Source organism: Rattus norvegicus, chromosome 3 (genome assembly GCF_036323735.1).
Source record: "Rattus norvegicus strain BN/NHsdMcwi chromosome 3, GRCr8, whole genome shotgun sequence".
In the NCBI taxonomy this organism is placed as follows: domain Eukaryota; kingdom Metazoa; phylum Chordata; class Mammalia; order Rodentia; family Muridae; genus Rattus; species Rattus norvegicus.
This window is the reverse complement of record NC_086021.1, coordinates 99,987,586-100,010,179: the sequence shown is the minus strand read 5'-3', so window position 1 is coordinate 100,010,179 and position 22,594 is coordinate 99,987,586.

Sequence of the window (22,594 nt, the reverse complement as noted above, 5' to 3'; positions counted from 1 at the left end):
GCTGCAGATCTGTGCTGTCTGTTCACTGCCTGGCATGTGTGTTCTCACTTCTGGTGGCCACTTTCCCTCTCAACAGGTCGGTATGGTCTTGCTGTCCCTCCTCTTTCCATGGCTGAGGCAGAGCCTTCCTCTGCCCCTCCATTAGTCTCTGAATGAGTTATGAAGACTTCAGGCTTGAGCAGGATCATCATAGGTCACCATCTTCAAAGCCAGAGATTCTGTCTGTTTCTCTATGCAGCTAGAATTACAGACAATCCTTTTAACTTCCTCAAGGAAGCATCCCAGGGTATGACCGTCTTGAATGCCTGAACTCTTAACCCCCACCTATGCCTCCTGTAGACATTTTAGCAAGGAGAGGTGGGTGGTTAGCAATCAGGACTAATGTTTCTGTTAGCTCCAGTGCTCACTGGGATTGATAAATAGCAAAACTGAATCATGCAGGTACCAACAGGGCAGTCCATGGGACCACAAGAGATGCAACATAGGATAAGAAGTTGTCTCCTGGGTGAAGTCAGGACCCAAGGCCAAATGACCCCCAGACTAATTCCTGAGCCTTTTCTGTCCCTTGGGGGTAAGGAGTATGAGAGGTGGAGATGATAAGAATATGTGAGGAAGGTCATGGCATGCATGGTTTTTCCCAGAGGTCAGCAACTTGCAACCCACCCACCTTTCTGCATAAAGTAAAGTTTTATTAGGACAGGGCTGGGTCCCCTTAGGCAATGACTGCTTTGGGGAGATAGCTCAGCTGGTAAAGTGCTGTGTAAGTATGAACTTGACCTTGATTTCCAGAACCCATATAAAAAAGCCATGCATGGTAATCCTAGCACTGGAAGTGAGATGGATGGACCCCCGGGGCTCACTGGCTAGCCAGTCTGGCCAAACTGATGAGTTGTAGGTCAGCAAGAGACCTTCTCTCAAAATATAAGAAGGGGAGAGTCCTGACGTTAACCTCTGGATTCTACACATATGTGCATGTACATGTATCACCCCCCCCCAAATATAAACACACATGCAAACACATACATCAACCAGCAAACATAAAAGCTCCTTTTACTCAAACCTGCCAATCATCTCTGTGGTGGGTAAAGATGAGGGTATTAAGAAAGGAAGGGCCGGGGTGGGGAAAAAAAAAAAAAAAAAGAAAGGAAGGGCCGTGGTGCAGTGGGTGTGGCTTAACCAATCATCTCTGGTTACTTGTGACTGAGGGGTTTTCTAGGAAGCACTAAAACCAGGCAAGTCCCAGGCAAACTGAGTGGAGTTGGGGATGGCCCTACCTAGTGAGTTTTCTTAACGTGTAGCTAGACAGTAAGACAGCCTGATGAGCTCAGGCCTGACCCAGAGTTTAAGTTCCTGGGAAACTGTTCCACAGATGCTAAGAGAAGCTTCGTGGTGTTTGTTTTAAGTGGCCAACCCCTTCCTGGGTCCCCAGGCACCTTTCTGCACCTGTCCCTCCTCATCTCCCCTTTCCTGGAGACTGTCACTTCAGGATCTCACACCTCCCATGCTGCCATTAGGGAGACTGTTGAGAAAGGACAGTGTATTGGTTATTATCCCTCTTGGAACCCATTTCAGTAAGTGAATTCCTGGGACAGAACTGTCATTCTATTTGAACTTTCTCCTTTAAGGGAGAAGTTGGGGGTGGAACCTGGGCCCCTGGGCATGCTTGGCAAGTACAGCCTGTGTGTGATACCTTCAGCTGAAGCTTCCTTTTTAGAAGCAAAGGGAATTGTTTGGAGAAAGGACCATTTTCCTGGGTGGGGGTACAACAGGAAAGAGGGTTGCACTCAGCACAGACAGCCTATCCTGAGAAGCCGGTCCAGGAAGCATGGAAAAAATGAGGGGTGTGTCCTCTCACACCCAAGGGAGCCCCAGGTCCCTGGGCCACCCTCTGTCTCCCAAGACTCCCCCTGAGAATGGTGAAATCTTAGCTTTTGAGCCAGGAATATTGTTTTGAATAAATGAAACGCCCCGAGAGTCCCTATGGCCCCAAAGCTCATTTTGAAGGGATTACAGCAGCTGGCTTGTAAATCCTGTTTCCTATGGTAGGGGGCTTAGAGCAGGGCTCAGGAAAAGACCAGGGTGGGAAGAGAAAGGAGGTCATTTCATTTCCTGGAGAGGAAAGCCAGACTCCCCACTGCAAAGCTTGTGGCTGGTCTCAAGGTGCCCTGGGGACAGGAACAGTCCCTGGGCTGGTGTTTGGTGGGTAGGGATGAGGCTCCATCATCTGTCAGCTCCTGACTGTTCCTCTCTGGGCCTCTTGCAACACACAGATTTGAGCCTGAAGTAAGGTTACCCTTCTTTCCTATCTTCCAAATAGGGGAACCCTTTGTGGCCCTTCCCACCTATCATGTGAGAAAGCATGAGAGAGGCAGGCAGGAAAAGGTCAGGGCTCGGCCTAAGAGAGATGTGGCCAAGGATACTTCCAAAAACTTCAACTCTGGGGCCAGAGATACAGCTCGTCAGGTAAAGGCTATGCATGACAAGCCGAGTTCAATTCCTAGGACCCACATAGTGGAAGGAGAGAGAGTCTAGCACATTTTCCTCTGACCTCCACGTGGCCACTGTGGCATGTGCATAGGAGCATACACATGTGTGCACATGGGTGAGTGAGCACACACACACACACACACACACACACACACACACACACACACACAAACACTTCAGTTTTTAAAAGGAAGGCTTATTTGGGGGAAGAGATCTGACACCTGCCAGATGTGGGATTGGAGAGGATCAGGAGGATTAATCTTGTCAAGTCAAGCTCAAGTTTATTAGATTGAGAGGCATCAGGGAGATAAGCAAACACTCCACGAGGTAGACTTGTGTTTCCAGTGAGTGGGAAGCTGGTTGCTGAATGTGGCTAGCACCACCCCAAATATCTCAAAGGCTCAGCTGGGGCTGGATGTAATAAAAGAGGGAGAGGAAGGAGCCAGCTAAGCGAGCATAGGCTCTCCTTTCCCTCCCTCCTTCCCTACCATGCTCGCCCCATCATACCCTCCCTGCAGCCAAGGACTCGAACCTGTGACGCTGTGAGCTAAAATGAGCCTTTTCTCCTTTAAATAGTTCACGCCAGATATTTTTGTCTCAGCATTAGCTAATGTGACCAGGGATTTTTTTAAAGATTTATTTATTTTATTTATGATGGAGATTTTTAAGAAAGTCTTTCTAAGTGGTGGACAATGCAGCCCCCTCCACAGAGCCTGGGGAGCAGCTTGGGCTGTGATTGGTTGCCTGCCACAGAGCTATGGGGCGGTGCTCACTCAGAGACAGAGGTGTGGGAAGAAGCTGGAAGGCCCAGTTCTGTGTGACTGGCGTCTCTAGAGTGGCTAAGATAATCCAGGGGATGCTGGCTGTGGGGTGGGGAGCCAACTGCCAGCGACCGGTTATGCCTGGATTTAAACAGATTTGGAGGAAAATAACACCATCCTCCAATTTTGGAGCTCTTGCAGTGTAGGACAAAGTCCAAAGAGATATTTATGTTAACAAACTTCAAGTTCACTTTACTGTGTTTGAAGTTTTGTTTTAGGACACACACCCAAACCACCACCACCCCTCCTAATGTCCTTACGTTGATTTATTTACGTGGACACATGCTATGTTGTGCGTGTGTAAGTCACAGAGTAACTACCAGGAATGGGTGTTTTCCTTTTGCCACATGGGTCCCCATGATCAGATTCAGGGTGTCAGGCTTGGCCACCAGCACGATTACCAGAGGAGCCATCTTACTGGCCTGGAAGTTGATCTGAAAGGGATTTTTTACTTCGTGGGTCCTGAGCTGAGTAGGGCAACAGCAGCCACGTGGGGGATGGGACCAAAGGCCTGGTTATGAGCTTAATGTTCGCTCACTACAAACAGCTATTCACTGTGGTAAAGAGGAAGGATGGCAAAGTGTCCTAAAGGAGCTAAGGGAAGGGAAGGCATGTGTGTACGGCCCAGGCATTGGGAGCTTTAACCCAGACCTAAGAGCTTCCCTCCCGTCTCGCTGCCTGCTTTCTACTCTCTCCATCCTCGGGGTCTAGGCCTCCAAAGGACTTTAGGGTGATTCTAGGGGCACAGGACACAGAATCTTCCTGGCAAAGCCTCCTCCACATACAACCAAAAAGGTGGGAAGCACAAAGATTATATTAATAAAATGTAAATAAACCCTCAGTTGCCTGCTGTGGACAAAATATGTCATGGCGGGCCCAAGAAGTCTCCCGCTTAACAAGCACACACTGGGAGATTTAAGTTTTTCTCTTTTAAAGTTTTGTTTAAATCCAACTCTGGAATCTTCCTATTCACACAGTACGAATCAACATGGCTTTTGAAGAAATGATTTGGAACTAGAAGCTGGCAAGGGGCTCCACTCCCAGGATATAGACACCGTTTATTGATAATCTACAAAGCACCTGGGTCTTGAGGTGGCCTCTGGGGAAGGGGCTATTCTTTGGGAGGCTTCCAGACAAAAGCTGTCCCCCACTCTGCCCCTGTTCCTTTCAGGGAGAAGTCAGCATGACCTGGATGGGGCTTTCAGAGACCCCAAAGAGGCTCTAAATAATGCCACAGGCCTCCTCACCCCTGCTAAAGGGATCACAGAAAAGAACAAGGACCCAAACACAAAGCCCCAGACAACAGAAGCCCAGACTGAACAATGCCTAACCCACATCAAGCAGCCCTTTCCCTGCTGGCCCCGCCTGGGCAGTCGGGATGTCTGGGTACCACTCCCAGCTCCGCCCCATGGCCAAGGCCAAAGGACTCCCCAAGGACCTCGGTTTCCCCAACTCTTCCCTCTTTCTGGACCACTCTCCTTGGGTGGTGTGAGCAAGTGGGAGGCCAGGACAGGCTGTGTGGTGAAATCTCAGCCCTAAGGTGGTTGGAAGCTCTTTATATAAATGCTTTAAGTGCGCGACAACCTGAATGTTGGCTAACTAATCATAATGAGCCAGTTAGCTTCTGGAGAGCCTTTGATAATTTACAAAGCCCTTGACGGTCACTGTCTGCAAAACCCAGGAAGTGAATGGTGCACTTCTGGGCCTTTGATGAAACAGGCACAGAGAGGAGAGTGGCTTTCCCAAGGTCACATGGACCAAGTGTGACAGAGGTCAGATTTGAATCTCACTCTTCTAATTTCAGCTGGGAAGTGCTATAAAGTACAAGCTGTGGCCCCTGAATTTGAAGGTTTTTGTAAAGTTTCATTGAGAAATAGGGGGTCGTTTCATTCTATTTTTGCTGACATCTCTAGAGGGACAGGCAGTGTAAATCAATTGTGTAAGAATATTATAGATACTGTTTCATTAAAAAATTCTGAGTTCAAGGACAGGAAAAATTCCTGTGGACTGGATAAATAAGGAAGGCTTCTTAGACATACGGGAAACTGCTGATGCACATTTGTGCTATAGTTTAAAATACAATCGGGGTCCACCTCTAAAAACAGAACAAAAGCAGGGATTCCTTACTCTTGCCAGACAGCCTTTAGCCCCTCCCAGACTGAAGGCATTATAGAAGGAGACAGGAATCCCCCAGTCAGGGGTGGTGAAGCTGTGCACATCCCCTGAAGTCACTTCTCTCTAAGTGGCGGATAGTATCCAGCTTGCAAACAGGGCTGGAGACTCAGACTGGAGACTCAGGTGTGAGTGAAGCTGGCCGGACATAGATTCTCAGCCAGGCTGGTGTTGGGGCCCATCTGGGAGGCCAGAGCTCTACAGTGAAGGCTGTCAGACAAAGAGAGGGATGGAGAGGTTGGCCCCTTGGTGAGCCAGTTGTGTTTCTAATTACATTTCTGATCTCAGTGTTTAGGGAGTGACATGAGAGATGGGGAGGAGATGGGTGATTGCTTTGAAAATGGACCAGGAGCTCAGGGAAAGTGACAGATGACACCCTGTCAGGGGCAAGTCCCTCTGCTTTCTCTCAGGGAGGCTGCAAACATGGCTGTGGGCCTGGAACTTCATCCTCTGGCTCCCTATAGGGGTCCTCTTGATGTTCCCTATGATGAGTTACTCTAGCCCCCCCCACCCCCCCCGCCCTTCTCACAGTATCTCTGAGAGGACCTCACCAGCACTGTGGTCCCCTCTGGGCTCCATCCCATCCCTAAGCCAACACTGCTTATATGTCTCCTCACTTCTCCTTCCTAATCTCACAGATCTCCCTCCTTGCTCTCCATTTACCTCACACCCAGGCCTTTCTGTCCCTCCAGAATTCCACACTCAGCCCACTGATGTCCTTAATCTATATAGCTCCCTTCTCTGAATGGTTCCTTTTCTGTAAGACAGATTCTTACTATTAAGGGCCAAGTTCAAAATCATCTCTCCCCCAGACCCAATTGGTGGCCATCTCGAACAGAGCCATGCAGCAGCTACATCCAGCCCCGGTTTCTTCTCTTCACGGTGTTTTATTTCATCTGAGACAAGAGTTCTCCGTCAACCCAAGCTGGTCTTCAAGTTGCAATCCTCTTGTCTCCGTCTCTGGGATTACAGGCGTGCACCACCATACTTGGCTGCCATGTGGCATTTGACAGTGAGGAGTGATCTTACTTTTGGAGACCTGCTATCTACTTTATTAAAGAAACATGTGTCCTTGGCTCTAAAACTAACATAGTAAAACTTCTATAAAAACCCAGAAGAGTCCCCTTGCTGATCCTCCACAGCAAAGGCCATTAGTTCTGTATGCTGTTTTTTTTTTTTTTTTGTTTTTTTTTTAGTTCATGTCCCCACATGAGGTTCTGCATTAGGAGATATTGACTTTTCTGTTTGTATGTTACCCATGATCATTCTTTGGAGACTCTACTGTATGTGTGCACAATGATATACATATAAGTGAACACATATGTGTGTGGTATAAATGTATATATGTATCTGTATGGTGTGTAGTGTATGTGCATATGCGTGTGTGCATATGTGTATAGTCCATATGCACACATGTATTTGTGTGGTGTATGCATATGTATTTCATGTATACATATGTGTATGCATAATATGTATATGTACAATGTGTGCATATTGTGTGGTATATGTGCATTTGTATATATACATATTTTTTGACTTATGTACATATTGTATAAGTGTGTGGTATGTGTGTGTATTCATGTGTGTGTGTGTGTGTGTGTGTGCACGCGCACATATATGCACCTCTGTGTGCATATGCAGAGGCCAGAGGATGACATCTGTCCTGCTTTAGTACTCTCTGCCTTACTCCTTTGAAACAGGGTCTCTTACTGAACCTGGAGTTAGGCTAGCTGCCCTGGGGTTACAGGCATATGCTACCATATCTGGCTTTTTATATAGGTGCTGTAGATCTGAACTTGGGAACTCAGGTCTATGTAGCCTGTCTGTCACTCACAGAGCCATCTTCTCAGCCTGAGAGTTACTTTTCTGTGTGTGTGTGTGTGTGTGTGTGTGTGTGTGTGTGTGTGTGTGTGTGTCTGAATGGTTGTCCAATTTTTTAAAACTTAAAATTTGCATTTTATGTGTATGGGTGTTTCCCCTGTATGTATGTCTGTGCTCCACATGTGTGTCAGCTGCACGTGGAGGCCAGAAGAGTGAATAAGATCCCTTGGAAATGGAGTTCCGCATGGTTGTGAGCCACCATGTGGGTTCTCAGAATCAAACGTGGCCCTCTGGAAGGCTGTCAGTGCTCTTAGACACTGAGCGACCTCCTCAGCCCTCAGATTGTCTAATTTTTAGTGGCATGTAATTTCCAGTTCTCTAGGACCATGATTAAAAACACCTTTCCAAGGCAAACCACTCTTCAAAGGTAGCAGAGCAGTTGGCTTTCCTGTGGGAGCTTCCTGCTTCTCCTTGATGATCTGGCAATCACGTCACTGTGCCTTCTGTTCAGCACCTTAGTTTTCTGTGTGCCCATTATCAGTTTCTCCCTCAGAACACCTGCTAGGAAGTACTGTTCTGGGCTAGAGAGATGGCTCAGCGGTTAAGAGCACTGACTGCTCTTCCAGAGGTCCTGAGTTCAATTCCCAAAAACCACATGGTAGCTCACAACCATCTGTAATGAGATCCAACGCCCTTTTCTGGTGTGTCTGAAGAGAGTGACAGTGTATTCATATACATGTAATAAATGAATAAATCTTTTAAAAACACAGAAAAAGTGCTGTTCTATCATCTACCATTTAAAATCCATTAAGAGATGAGCACCTGGGGACCCACCATCTCATGCTTCAGTTGGTTATTTGTTCATTTGGGGGGCACAGCTCATGTTCTAGAATCTTCCACCTCCCATCTTGTTGGAGCCTAGTCCTGTTTTCTTGGTTTATGTTGCAAAGGGACAGACAGTAAGCATTGGGAGGTCACTGGCCTTGTGGTCTCTAGAAACAATTGTTGCAATGGGAAAGGAGCCATTTTCAAAATACAAACTAAGGGGCGTGGTTGTGTTCTAGCAAAACTTTATTGATAAAACAGTTTCTGGGCTTTGTTTGACCCACAGGCTGTGATCGACACATTCCTGGTTTTTCTTCCCCTTCTGTAGAGCACATCCTCAATGGCTTTTTCAGAAAAGTTGCACAGCAGTCAGTCTTAAAAGATTTGCACAACAATAACAACAAAAAAGTTCACAGCCCATCTCCATACTGCTGACTTGCAGTGGTCTTTAACACTAGATTGGAAATACTTTTCCTTGGGTTTCTTAATCACTTCTCAGGTGTTTATGGAAATTTGGGGGTGCTCTTCAGAAGTCTGACTCCATTTTGGTTCTTCTCATGCTGATCTACTTCTAGAATAGTTTGAAACTATGTCAAAGTCTCTTGACCCTCTGTGTTCTGAAATCTCCTGGTGATATCCAGCAGATACCCCATGCTGTTGAACAGAAGGCCCCAGATCACCTCAAGCTGCTGGTTTACTTGGTGCTGTGTAGCCAATACTACAGGAGAGCCCCTGCATTACCCACTGCCTCAGGATCAGCGTAAGAGTATGAGCAAGACACAGTCCTTGGTTGCCTAAAGTGACCTCTTATCTCTTGTGAGAGGTGGCCAGGAGGAAGTCCTTAGGTCTAGCTCATGCTCAAAGCATGAGATCTCAGTGGGGGCTGAGCACCAGGGTTGGAAATCACTGAACTCTGCTCTAGAAGCATCTGCCAAGAGCAGGATGTTAGACATCCTCATGGGAGTGACACATCCATAGCCCACAGAGCTGGGACCGAGAACATGACAGGGAGAGCAATGGTTGGCAGATACGCGGGTTATCTTAGACTGTGATCATCTGAATCTATAATGATTCCCACAAAGACTGTTCAAGATGAGAGTCTCACTTGACACTCTCAGGCAGTGGTGGAAACTTGAAGAAGTCTTCTGCCGTTGATGGCATGTCACAGAAGGGATGGTGGGACCCCGTGCCTCACTCACAGCTCCCCATTATGATGTAAATGGCTTTGCTCCACTGCGTGCCCTCACCAAAATCTGTTCTTCATCTCAAAGTAATGAGGACATTGGACTGAGTCCTTCAAGATTGTGATCCCCAACCAACCTTTTCTCTCCTTAAGTTGACTTCTCTCAAGTGTCTATTATAGCAATGGAAAGTTGAATAGCACAGGTTGCCATAGCAAAATATTACAGACTGCATGGGTGGCTTGGGTGAGAGGTAATGTCTCTCCTAGGTCTGGAGGAAGCTTGGACATTTAAAATGGAAGTGCTGACTGAGTTGGTTCCAGTGAAACCGTCCTCTGGCTTGGAGGAGCCTATTTTCTCTCTCTGTGTCCTCACATAGTAGGAAGGAAGCAATCCCTTTAGCCTCCCCTCATAAGGACATTAATTTTTCCATCATGAGGCCCATTCTCATGACCTCATCTAATCCTAAGCAACCTCAAGTCCCCATCTCTCCTAGCACCACAGTGGAGCTAGAGCACTACATGTGGATTTGTATATCTATAGCAGTGCCCATTGTGGATGAGGTCACCACAAGGCTACAGTTTAGAAGGTCAGCCAGGCTGCATTGAGGCAAGCAATGTGACCATTGTGTAGGACAGAAAACACTTAGGGAGAGAAGAGACAGTTCAGGCATAGTTAGCAATGCCAGGGAAACCCAAGTAAGGGAGATAGTCTGGGGCAAGGAGAGAAAGCATCTGAAAAGGAGAGAGCCCCAGGACAACCAACCAGGGCCAGCTTCCCTCCCAGTTGTCACCTGAGGGGCTTCTAGCTCAGGGGACCCTGAGAAGTCATTGCCAAACTTCATCCCATCTCTTATAACTGAGGAAATGAAAGCAGTACAGTGGTTTCCACAGTGAGCAGCACTTCTGAGACTAACAGATCAAAGGCAAGCCTGGTGCACTAGGCTCTCCAGGGTCCACAAAGACCACCATTTTGGAGCTTACCCCTGAGAAGCTGAAGAAGATGGGTGGCCATGGAGAGGAGATAAAGTATTCTGAGGGGCCTTCTGACCTTAAGGCAGTGGTCTAGGTAGAGGAGACTTTCTATGGGACATGAGAGAACCCACATCTGAAAGGAAAAGAAGCTTTGGAGGTGCAGCTTATTCTCCACTGGGGGCTCCTGGCCAGAGTCCCCATGCCCACCCTGGATGAAAGGCCCATGTTGCTGCAATCCTGGCTTCTATGAAGAGATTTCCACAATGCAAACCGCTAATGAAGCAGTTTCAGGGAGAGCACCTCCCCCTCCCAGTCTCAGCTTTGAAATGCCATCCAGCAGTGGGGAACTGTGACCCCCAAAGGGTAGGAGACCCTTCCCCACCATCTGGTCTAAGAGCAGCTCAGGGTGGGAGCCTTCTGCATGGGCCACCCCTCCCCACCCTCCAGAGGCTTCTGTAGGCAGAGCTTGCTTTCTTGGTGGGGCTTAGCTGTTCCAAGCTTGGATCCACCATGGGAACAGTACTGACCTGTTGCTGCTGCCTTGCCAAATTGCACAAGCATTTACCACACACAGCTGGCTGGAGGGGGCCAGGGCTGTCTCTCCTAAAGGAGTTGAAGGAAAGCTATGCCGTTCTGAAGTGTTTGTGTCTGGTGGAGGGTAGAGGTGATGCCTTGGAGACCACCTTGACCCACAAACATCTGGGGGCTGCTGGGCTGCTGACCCTGGTCTGAGTTGACATTTATGTTCTACCTTTGGGGTGCTAAGGACTACTAGTGAAGTATCTTTTAGTGTCCCTGAGCAGAGCCTGCCACTGCAACAGTGTTTGGGGACTCAGAGCATGGGAGAGACAGAAGGAAAGCAGTGGGTGGGGAGAACTCTAGGGAAACAGGGAACCCCAATTCTTGTTACTTTTATAATTGACAATGAGCAAAGGAGGGAACCTGAGGTGAGGCCCATGGTGGGGACAACTGTGATCCCCCTGGAAACTCACATTTGATGCAACAGAAAATGGATCATCCTCACCTTTCTGTCCACCACGAGGCAAGGTACCTTAGGGTCTGCAAACTCATTTTCCTGGCCAAGGGCCATGGAAGATTCTGGAACTTCTGAGAGGTGATTCAGGGAGAAGAAGAGTGTTTATTACATAAAAAACACATTTAACCCTTTGAGAATTCTGTGAAATAGGTACCATTACAAGCCCCATTTTACAAATGAGGAAACTGAGGCATGGAGGTGCTAATGAAGACCTTGAGGAAGCTGTGCCTGGAGCCCAGAGCCGCCTGCTGCCTGACTAGTATTCAACTTCCCCATCTCTCCTCTCCCTGAGCACCAGACTTCTAGTGGCTGCAAGTTCCAAGCAATTTGGATTCCTCCTTTCTGCCACACACCAGCTCATTTCGTGAAGACTAGAATTCCCTCCTAAGAAACAGGCAGAAGCCTCACTTCCTGGTCTGCTGCAGTAACCACTACATTAAGACTGGAAAACCCGCCAAGGTCTCCAGACACAGGGACAGTGAGTTCACTCTGTGTCTTTTAACTTCTGTCTCCCAATCTGCAAAATGGTGTAAAAGACATTCCCAGAACTTCAGAGTGGCTATGATGGCTGCCTAAAAAGATGGGTTCCTTTTCTTCCTTGTTCTTCTTCGCTCTCGGTCCAGCCTAACTGTCACGCATTCTCTGCACACCATGGTTCTTTTAGAGAGGAGGCAGGGGTAGGGAGGCTCTTGTCTCCCTGTGGAGCTTTAGCTCAGTCCAATTCCAAACCAGGCAATCACCATCCCATATACAAGTGTGGGCACTCTGCTTTCCCTGCTGTTTCTGATGCCAGCGTTGAGGGTGCTGCTTTAGAATATGTTAGTCCTCAGATTTCTGGTGAATGTGAATCTGTTTGATTTTTCAAAGTGGAAGACGAGGCAGCCAAGGGGAGAAAACCCCAAGCTAAAGGGGTAGGTGAATAAAATCATCACACCCATGGGTGACCAGGGAGATAGACAGGACTACAGCCCAGGCCTACTATTCCCCAGGACTACAATCTGGCAATTTCATGGGGCGGGGGGAGGACGTGAATCCATCCATCTTCATCATTGTCACCCACACCAGGATGTGTCTAAAACTCCCAGCTTCAGTTCTTGTGCCCATAAAACGCACAGAGCATGGCTTAGCAGGGAAAGATGCTTGCTGACAAGTGTGAAGACCTTGGACTCCCATGATGGAAGGAAAGAACTGACCCCTGCAAGCCATCATCTGACCTCTGTGTGTGTGCTACGATGTGTGTACACCTACATCAGACAGAAATAAATACTTAGGAATAGGTCCATGAGGTTATGACATTACAGCATATCATCTTGGAACTTGCATTTGTGTCATGAGGACCATCTTTGTGGCCGCATTATCCTTGTGGGTCACTTATTTTGATGTCTATATAATCACGGCCTACTCTGAACTCACCACATCAAGCCACCCGATTTTTCAATTCCTGACCTGTGCTGCTGGGAAGAGCCCGAACCCAGCTGTAGAGTTGCTAAGTTTTTCTCTAGAGCCTGAACACTCTGAGTCTTGGCTTTCACTCTCCAGCTCCAGGAGATCATGCTGAACCCCACCAGAGGAGTGCACAATCTCCAGGGGTCCCATCGAGTCTGGCTCTCCCTCCTCATTGATATCTTCAGGCTTCTTAATGGTCACTAACAGGAGGGTCTAAGTGGGTTGTGTTGTCTTGCTTTCCTGAATGCATCAGTATCTCTTTAGGGTCTAGGGTAAACCACCCAGTATGAATGACAGCTCTTTAAAAATCTCCACTCTGTCTTCCTCCACTGCCCTATCCCTCTACTCTGTCTCACTTCTTCTTCTCCTCGCTAGCCTATGCCAGTTCTATATGCCTAGTGACTGTCAACATTGCCCATTCCTGGTCCCCAGATGCTGTGCCCAGCACCCGGGAGATGCTCAACATGTGTCTGGAAAGAGAAAGCACAAAGAGACCTGTCCAGGCTCCTCTGCTCAGGATGCTGCCTACTGCTAATTTCCAGCCCCCACCATCAGTAAAAGTAAAGGCTGCATCTGGCTTCCAAACTCAGGGCCTCCTGTTTTTACCAGCAGTAATTTGCTACAAGCCTCTCCAGTGAGGAGCAGACCATTTGGGACGCATAATGCAAAATGGAATCACGTGAAGATCTTTGGGGTGGGCTGTGTGGCTGGTCTCAGGTCTGGGGAATCATAGGGAGTGGGACTGGGCTGAACAGAGAACTGGCTGGGTGACAGCTGAGGTGACCTGGAAGGCCTGCTCTCTATTTCCTTTTGAGAAATAGTGGGAGGGAGGAGGGGCCCTGCAGGTGGCCAGGATTCCCTCCTGGACAGTGAGAGCTTCTGAGAATGGGATGGGACCATCTCCCAGCAGCCAAAAGATGGGTGGGCTTGGCCACTGGCTTCTCATACGTGGGATAGGGGGCTGGTGGGGTTCTGGGAGAACATGAGTTTCATCAGGGCTGTTTGCTGACCTTTTATTTAAAAAAATTGTACCGTTTGTTTTCTCTGATTGTAAATCAAATACATGTGCATTGGAGAGAAGCTGGAAGAGCTAAAGAAAACAATAAGATCATTAAGCCTCCTCCCATCCCCCAGAGTCCCTTGGGTCCAGGCCACACTGTTTGCTGCCCATCTCTCTTGTTCCCATGTTCTTGTAGAAGTGGTTAAGAATGAGGGCTCTGGGTGACAAGTTAGCTCAGGCACACATGTGTTTGCCACCACGCCAGACAACCTGAGCTCAATCATACAGCACTGTGGCTGCGAGTTCAAATCCTGACTGGGATCATGTGCTATGATGAGCCCTATGAACCTGAGGAAGTTCCACTTCTGTCCAGCCTGAAGGATGCTGAAGATGGAATGTGTCAGAGCAAGGGGAGGCTTCCAGAAATAAGATAACCAGGCTAGCAGGAGCGCACAGCATGTTCAGCTTTTAATAGCTGCCTCTTCGGCTCTATGGGACTGGGAGAGATAGGGTTGGAGAGGCAGCCAGATGAGAGATCACAGGCATGGGCAGCTTCCTGAAGGGTTCTTAAAGCAACTCACTTGCAAAGTGAGTATGACTTATGGGTGCATGAGATTTCACATGTCCACCCTCTCTTACAGGTCTGCCTAGCTCTTCCTTCACATAACATTGGAGTCTCTGTTAAGAGCTTGTGAACGTCACAGGAAGATGATTCTCCACCACACAGGCAAAGATGGCCATCCCTCCACTGTTGGAAGTTGGAGGTATTTGCCCCTTTAATAATCAGTGAGTGGCTGTTTTGTGGGTTGGTGGTGGGTATCTATAAGGACATGCCCCCCACCCAGGGTCGTCTCACCCCAGCCCAGGGTTCTCAGTAGGCTGGAGGAATCAGGGTGTGGAGCTTCCTCCCCACCCCCACAGGCCTGGCTCAACTGGCCTCTGATGTCACGGAAAGTTGGCTGGCAGCTGCTGGCTCTCACCGGAGCAAGCCGTGCCCGACTGGCACCCGCCCCTTGACCACAGCTGGGAGGCCAAACCCCATGCTGGGACATCAAGGCTGGGTCCGGGCCTTCTGGGGCCTCATTGCTTCATCTTCTGCCTGTTCACTTCAGCCTTTTGTTCTATCCCCATAGCTCCCATCCCCTCCCTCCTCCAGTCCCAGCCCCCTTGGAATGCAGAAGCTGGGGAGAGGTCTCTGGGCTGTTCCTAATTATTACTGGTACCAGGAAGGTCAGGGACAGACAGCAGCTCCCACTGCCCCAAAGCTCACAAGTTGGAAGAACATGGGGGCAGGCCTGAGGAGAGGGGAAGGAGGCCTGAGGAAAAGGATCCTTGAGGATATGAGCCCTGAGTTATTTCTTGTTCATGTGTTTGTTTGTTTTTGAGATTATTTTGTAATTACAACCTTTCTACTTTCCCTTTCTTCCTTCCAAGCCCTTCTATATACAGCTCCCCAATCTCCTTTTGTCATCAATTGTCATTGCACACACACACACACACACACACACATACACACACACACAGATATATATCGTATGTATGTATGTATGTATGTATGTATGTATGTATGTATACCAAATATCACCTCTTGAGTCCATTTACATTATTTGTGTGTATTTTTCAGGGGTGATCATTTGATACTGGACAACCGATTGCTGTTTTCCCTGGGAAGGGCCATCTCTCCTGCTCCCAGCTTTGCTCAGTTGCCTGTGGTTCTCTGCGTGGGTTGAGGCCTGTGGGATTTTTCTCCTGTGCAGACTGGATGCCCACTGGTGTCTTCCTTGCTCAGCTCACATTTGGACAGTCATATTGTTGAGATTTTGTGGGTGAAGATTCTGATGTTGCTAGGAGACACAGTTTCATAGCAAACTCTCTGATCCTCTGGGGTCCCTTCCACGATCTTCCCTGGATCTTAGGTGTGGGGGGATTTTATAGATGTATCTGTTGGGGTACACCATTGGTTGTGTTTTTGGTAGTGGTCTCCATCTGTTGGTTACACTTACCTATGGGTATAAGGACAAATGTTTATAGATCATTGCTAGGAAATATGCTTGTTTAATAGATTAATTGTTGTAGATTCTCCTCCAATAATCATGACTTCAGCAGCATGAAGTAGTTAGCTACGTTTCTAGTACTGGTCATGGTATCCCTCTTGTTAAGCAAGCAGGTCTTCAGTCCAAGGAGAGAGCAGTTGGTTACAGCCCAGATATGTAGGCCACTAGTGCACCCACAGGGTTATCATGCCATGCTGGTCACTGATGTGCTTCATAGGCATCGGAGCTGTGTGGGGCTGCTGGTCGTCTCCCTCTTTTAAATGCTTGCATGATGCCTTCTGATCTCATGAAAGCTAGTTTTCAGGGAGAAGGAGGTCAGGTCATTTCCAATTCAGGGAACTCTGGGCCATATTTTTAAGGCATGTAGTGTCTTCAGCAATAGGGACTGTGTTAGACTGAATAAGAACGGCCCCCATAGGCTCATATGTTTGAATGCTTAGTCGTTAGGGTGGCACTGTTTGAGAGGAATTAGAAAGCATGGCCTTACCTGAGGACCCAGCTATACCTCTCTTGGGCATATACCCAAAAGATGCTCCAACATACAACAAAGACACATACTCCACTATGTTCATAGCAGCCTTATTTATAATAGCAAGAAGCTGGAAAGAACCCAGATGCCCTTCAACAGAGGAACGGGTACAGAAAATGTGGTACATCTACACAATGGAATATTACTCAGCTATCAAAAACAACGACTTTATGAAATTCATAGGCAAATGGATGGAACTGGAAAATATCATCCTGAGTGAGGTAACCCAATCACAGAAAAACACACATGGTATCCACTCATTGATAAGTGGATATTAGCCCAAATGCTCGAATTACCCAAGATGCACAGAACACATGAAACTCAAGAAGGATGACCAAAATGCAAATGCTTCACTCCTTCTTTAAAAGGGAAACAAGAATACCCTTAGGAAGGGATAGGGAGGCAAAGTTTAGAACAGAGACTGAAGTGGCCCATACATATACAGCCACCAAACTAGATAAGATGGATGAAGCAAAGAGGTGCAGGCTGACAGGAACCGGATGTAGATCGCTCCTGAGAGACACAGCCAGAATACAGCAAATACAGAGGCGAATGCCAGCAGCAAACCACAGAACTGAGAATGGGACCCCCGTTGAAGGAATCAGAGAAAGGACTGGAAGAGCTTGAAGGGGCTTGAGACCCCATACGAACAACAATGCCAACCAACCAGAGCTTCCAGGGACTAAGCCACTACCTAAAGACTATACATGGACTGACCCTGGACTCTGACCTCATAAGTAGCAATGAATAGCCTAGTAAGAGCACCAGTGGAAGGGGAAGCCCTGGGTCCTGCTAAGACTGAACCCCCAGTGAATGGGATTGTTGGGGGGGAGGGAGAGCAGTAATGGGGGGAGGATGGGGAGGGGAACACCCATATAGAAGGGAAGGGGGAGGGGCTAGGAGGATGTTGGCCTGGAAACTGGGAAAAGGAATAACATTTGAAATGTAAATAAGAAATACCCAATATAATAAAGATGGGGGGAAAAAAGAAAGAAAGAAAGCATGGCCTTATTGGAGTATGTATGGCCTTGGAGGAGGAAGTGTGTCACTGGGGGTGCAGGTGGGTTTGAGGTTTCAAAAGTTCAAGCCAGTTCCATTGTGTATCTCTTCCTGCTGCCTTCATATTCAGATGTAGAACTCTCAGGTATTTCTTCAAGACCAAGTCTGTTTGCATGCCACCATGCTCCCCACCGTGATAAAGGACTAAACCTCTGAAACTGTAAATAACCCCCAATTTAATGTTTCTTTTATAAAAATTGCCATGGTCATTGTGCCTCTTCACAATAGTAGACTAAGACAGGGACTTACCTTCTACCTCTGGGGATGTAACCAAGGGCAACATAAATAGCCTATACGCGCTGTGAATCTCTTGAACAGCCCTATGGCCCCTGGATTACATGGATATGGGAAGTTCCCTCACCAGATGGAATGCAGGGGCTCTCACTTCATGTTCTTGTTCTGGGCCCTTACAAGGTAAGAGCTTCATACTTTGTGTGAGTGAGTGGACAAAGGGTCTTCTGTTGTCGGGCTCAGTCATCACAGTCAGAGTTCACAGCAAATCCTGAGGTCACCCAGCTGTCCATGCTGCATGCCTCTGGAAGCCGTCACCTCAGAAACAGCCCCCTTTCTCCTGCAACTAACTCCTACTTGCACGCTCAAACGTCTGTATATGATTTGAGGTGAATCTGAGTCCCTGAGCCTTTGTGGACCCTGGCTGTCTAATCCTCTGATTCTGCAGAGAGGGCCAGAGATTTACATGAAACCCAACCACTGGAAACCAAATTCTCTCCTCTCCCTACCCCTAGCTTCCCTCCCTTTCTCCTCCTCATTCTTCTTCTTCCTCTTCCTCTCTTCTCCCCGTTTCCTCCTCTCTCCCTTCCTCTCTCCCCTCTAGTACTCAGAGGCTTGTGCAGCTGCACTCCTGGCTCTGTAATCTTGTCAAGCAACCCAGCTCTCTGGACCACTGGGTCTCACCCATAAACAGGCATAAACACGCCTCGTACAAAGCAGATGTGATTTCCCAGCTCCCACCCATCTACACAAACCAACTGCTTACCAGCTCTGCCTGCCACTGCCCCACCACACAGGGGACACGAGCTCAGAAAAGAGGTGTTTACTCAAGATCTGAACTTGGAGGAGGTGAAGGGGAAAAGTCCTCTCTGAGCTCAAACGTGAGTCCTTCATAGTGTCATGCCTGCCCTCCAGTGCTCAGCACGTCAGAGAAGCTCCCAACTGGTTCCAGGAATTGCTGGAAGGCTGGGTGGGTGATGTTGGGCCCCACCTTCACAGCATGAGGATTAGGACTTGTGGCAGAATTCTATCCTCACGTGACATTTCTCATGACCTAGAGGAGTCATTTGCCCCAGATCCAAGCCATTGCCAAAGCCAGCAACAGAGAAGCATAATGTGAAGCCTCCTGACCTGTGGGTGGGTAGGTATGAATAGAGGGCTCATGCTAAAGGTTTGCTGTAGCCACAGACACGTATGAAGTGACCTTGTATGTGACCTGCAGCCTGGGAGGGTTCAAGAGATGCACCCTATGATAGCAAGGATGCTAAGAGTGGTATCAACATCTACACTGGGGCTCCCAGGCCCCTAAGCATCTTAGCTCCTGCTTCTCAGATGTGATTTCTGCTCTGGAGAGATGGCTCAGTTGATAAAGTGCTTGCTGCACAAATGCTGGGACCTAAATTCACTCCCCAATACTCACATAAAGAGTTGGACATGGCACTGTGCACTTATAATCCCACCAGTGTGCAGCAAGTGCTCAGCCTAGGCAAGTAGATCCCTGGGAATCGCTGGCCATGTAGTCTAGCACACTCAGTGAGCTTTGCACCCATTGAGAGACCCTGTCTTAAAAATTAAGATGGACACTCCTAAGGAATAACCCTAAGGTTCACCCTGGTTTCCATACCCTTGCATGCTTATGTGTATACACACACACACACACACACACACACACACACACACACACGTATACACACACACATACATACACATACACATACACACATTCATACACACACATACACATACACACATATATACACACATACATACACATACACACATATGCACATGTACATACATACACACACGCATGCACACACACATACACACATACACGCATGTACACATACACATACACACATACACATGCACACACACATACACACATACACATACACACATATATACATACACACATACATACACATACACACAATACACGCATGCATGCACACGCACACACATACACACACATACACACACATACACACATACACATACACACATATACACACATACATACACATACACATACACATACACACATACACACACATATACAATACACGCACGCATGCACACACACATACATACACACACATACACACACATACACACACGCACACACACACACACACATACATACACACTTTAAAGTGATTTCTCAGGGGCTGAAGAAACAGCTCAACAGTTGAGAGTACTGGCTGCTCTTCCTAAGGATGTGGGATCAATTTCCAGCACCCACATGGCAGCTCACAACCATCTATAACTCTAGCTCCAGTGGATCCAATGCCCTCTTCTGACATCTGAGGGGATCAGGCAAGAATATGGTTCACAGATATACAGGCAGGCAAGGTAGCCATATGCTTAAAGTAAAATAAAATAATGTAATAAGGACTTCAAGTTCAGCTGACAGCTTTAGTGGGTGGAAATGTGTGTGGTTTCCCCTTCACACCCCACACAGGGCCCAATAGATAGGCCCTCAGCAAATGTTTCTTGAATACATGAACAGGATGGACAGCAGCAGCGACACAGACCCTGTTAGCCCAAGAGCACGGCAGCAGCCCCAGATGCCAGTGGTACCCATGATCATCCCTGCAGATGGGATTGCCCCTCCAACTCCTTTGACATGCCTGTTGGCCCTTGGCGTGTGGAGGCATCATCTGGGCCACTTTCCCATGCACAAGGCCCCACAGAGGCCACCAGGGACTTCAGCATTGTCCTGCCCAGAAAGCTTCCACTTGGGTCATTAATAACAGTGCGTTTTATTAAAGGAAAGCAGGCTTCAAAGAGCTGTGGGTTTATGGGAAACAACTTGGATGGGAGTCATTATTTTTGCCGCTCCATCTCGCCTCTTGTGCTGTCTCCTCTGTCTTCCACAGAACTCACGTTTGATCTCCTGCCTGGGCTGCTTTCTTCTGTTGGCTCAGGGTCCATGGGGAGCAAGCTATTGTGACCATAGTGGGGAGGATGGGGAAACAGTTTGAAATGGCCTCTGGTTTGAGAGCTGCTAGGGTAAGGCAGGGTAGAGAAACTCTGAGATGTGTCTTCAGGAATGAGGACTCAATAGGGTCTCACCAGGCCAGATGATGGAGACTTGTTTGCAAAAAGCCTGTCCATGGGCAGTGCTTGTACCACTGTCTGTTCTCCATACAGAAGCAGCATGCACAGACACGAGCACAGCATCCACTGCCTGGTGTTTACTATAGACAACCATCTGTGCTTGTTGGAGTAGGTTTCATTCTACTACCTCCCAGGAGATAGCCCCATTTTACAGGCGAAAAAGAGAGGCCTAAGACAATCCCGCATCTCTGCATTCGAACAGCTGACCTGACTGCTCCACCTGACCTGGATGTGATGACCTACCTCTCTGAACTCCTGCTTCGTCCTCAGAAAATGGAAATTTGGACTAATTGTGTCTTATTCCCAGTTTCATCTGATGATTATGGGCTCACAAGGGAACCACATGGAAATCCTTCAGTAAACACCACTCCAAAGCAGGTGAGCACACTTAACTACAGAGCTGTGCTGCGAGGATGGTCAAGTCCTTGCTTATCGTCCCTTGAATGTGGCTTCTGGGGAAGATGGCCTGCAAAGGTCTGGGACTGAGCCTGACAGAGGAGGACACATCCTTGGATGAAAGCTCAGGATGGGGGGAGAGAAAATAAAAGAGTAAGACTGTTTGAGAGAGCCTGGGAGAAACTGTAAAAGATACACAGAACTAAAGACAGGAAACCACAGTGATATAGGTACAGGGGGGTTGTTTGCGAGAACACCCAATGCTAGAGGCAGGAAGCCATTTTGAAACACTGAGAGATGGTGGGAGAGAAGGCATCATGGGAGAGTGAAGGAAAAAGAAGTTGAGAAGCAGGAAATGGGGCCAAGAAAAAAATGTAACCAGAGAAAGGCGAGAAGCAGAGAACAGGACTTAGTCAACTTAGACACTGTGAGTGAAGGGGACAGAGTGAAAGAGAGGAGAGGAAAGACTGAGCTGAGCTGGGGTGGCAGAATACATAAAGAGGGAGACAGCAGAGACCGCTCTCTCTGAGTCTGAGCAGTAGCTTCTTCAAGGCAGCTTGACTGCTCTCAACAGTAGCAGGGAACAACACCAGCACACCCCAAAGGGCTGACTGGTGTGAGGCCTGGAAGACAGTTCCAGGCTATAAGGCTTCTGACATGTCAGCTGAATGGGAGTGAGAAACCCGAGGTTCTTCTGGTTAAACCAAAATTACGAATGTCCAGCTCAATTGCAGTTGTGAGCAGGATCCCCTGGCACAGGCCTCCTGCTTTCTGGGTTCTATGGGAGCTACTGCGTTGTGGGTGTTAAGCAAACACAATCTCTCAATTTCAATCACAGGGATGGGGGCTGGATGGGAGCTCTTAAACAGACTGACTTTCACAGCTGGAAAAATGAAATCTCTACTAGGTACCACCCAGGCCAAGAGTTGTACCCTTAATCCAAGATGGCAGATGGGGCCCTGGGTGGTCAGAGTCTCCATGACTATTGATCATCAGTTCCTTCCTGACTCTTGGCAACAATCACTAAAAGTAACCCTCTTTTTGATCTCTGATTAGAGGCTAGGCCCAGCCAGATCCTCACAAACTTTTCTCCTTTTCTCCATAAAACGACTTGACGAAGAGGGGGCCTAATATTTAACCTACTTACATATTATCATAGAAACTGCCACTCAATGATGGCTCTGTCTCATAGGAAATACTGAGGTTTCTTCCCACGTGCCCAAGATCACAACAGGTAATCGGTAAAACCAAGACATATAAACCCTAGGTCTTCTTATTGCCTGGCCAATGCTGGCCAGGTGACCGGATGGTGTATAGCAGATGCTTTCTTTAGGGAAGTCTCTGGCTGTTGTCCATGTTGTGGGCTGGAGTGAAGGGTCAAGGAGCCATTGGAGGGACAGTCTTCTTCCCTGATTATCCTTCTGGGAGTAGAACTTGTC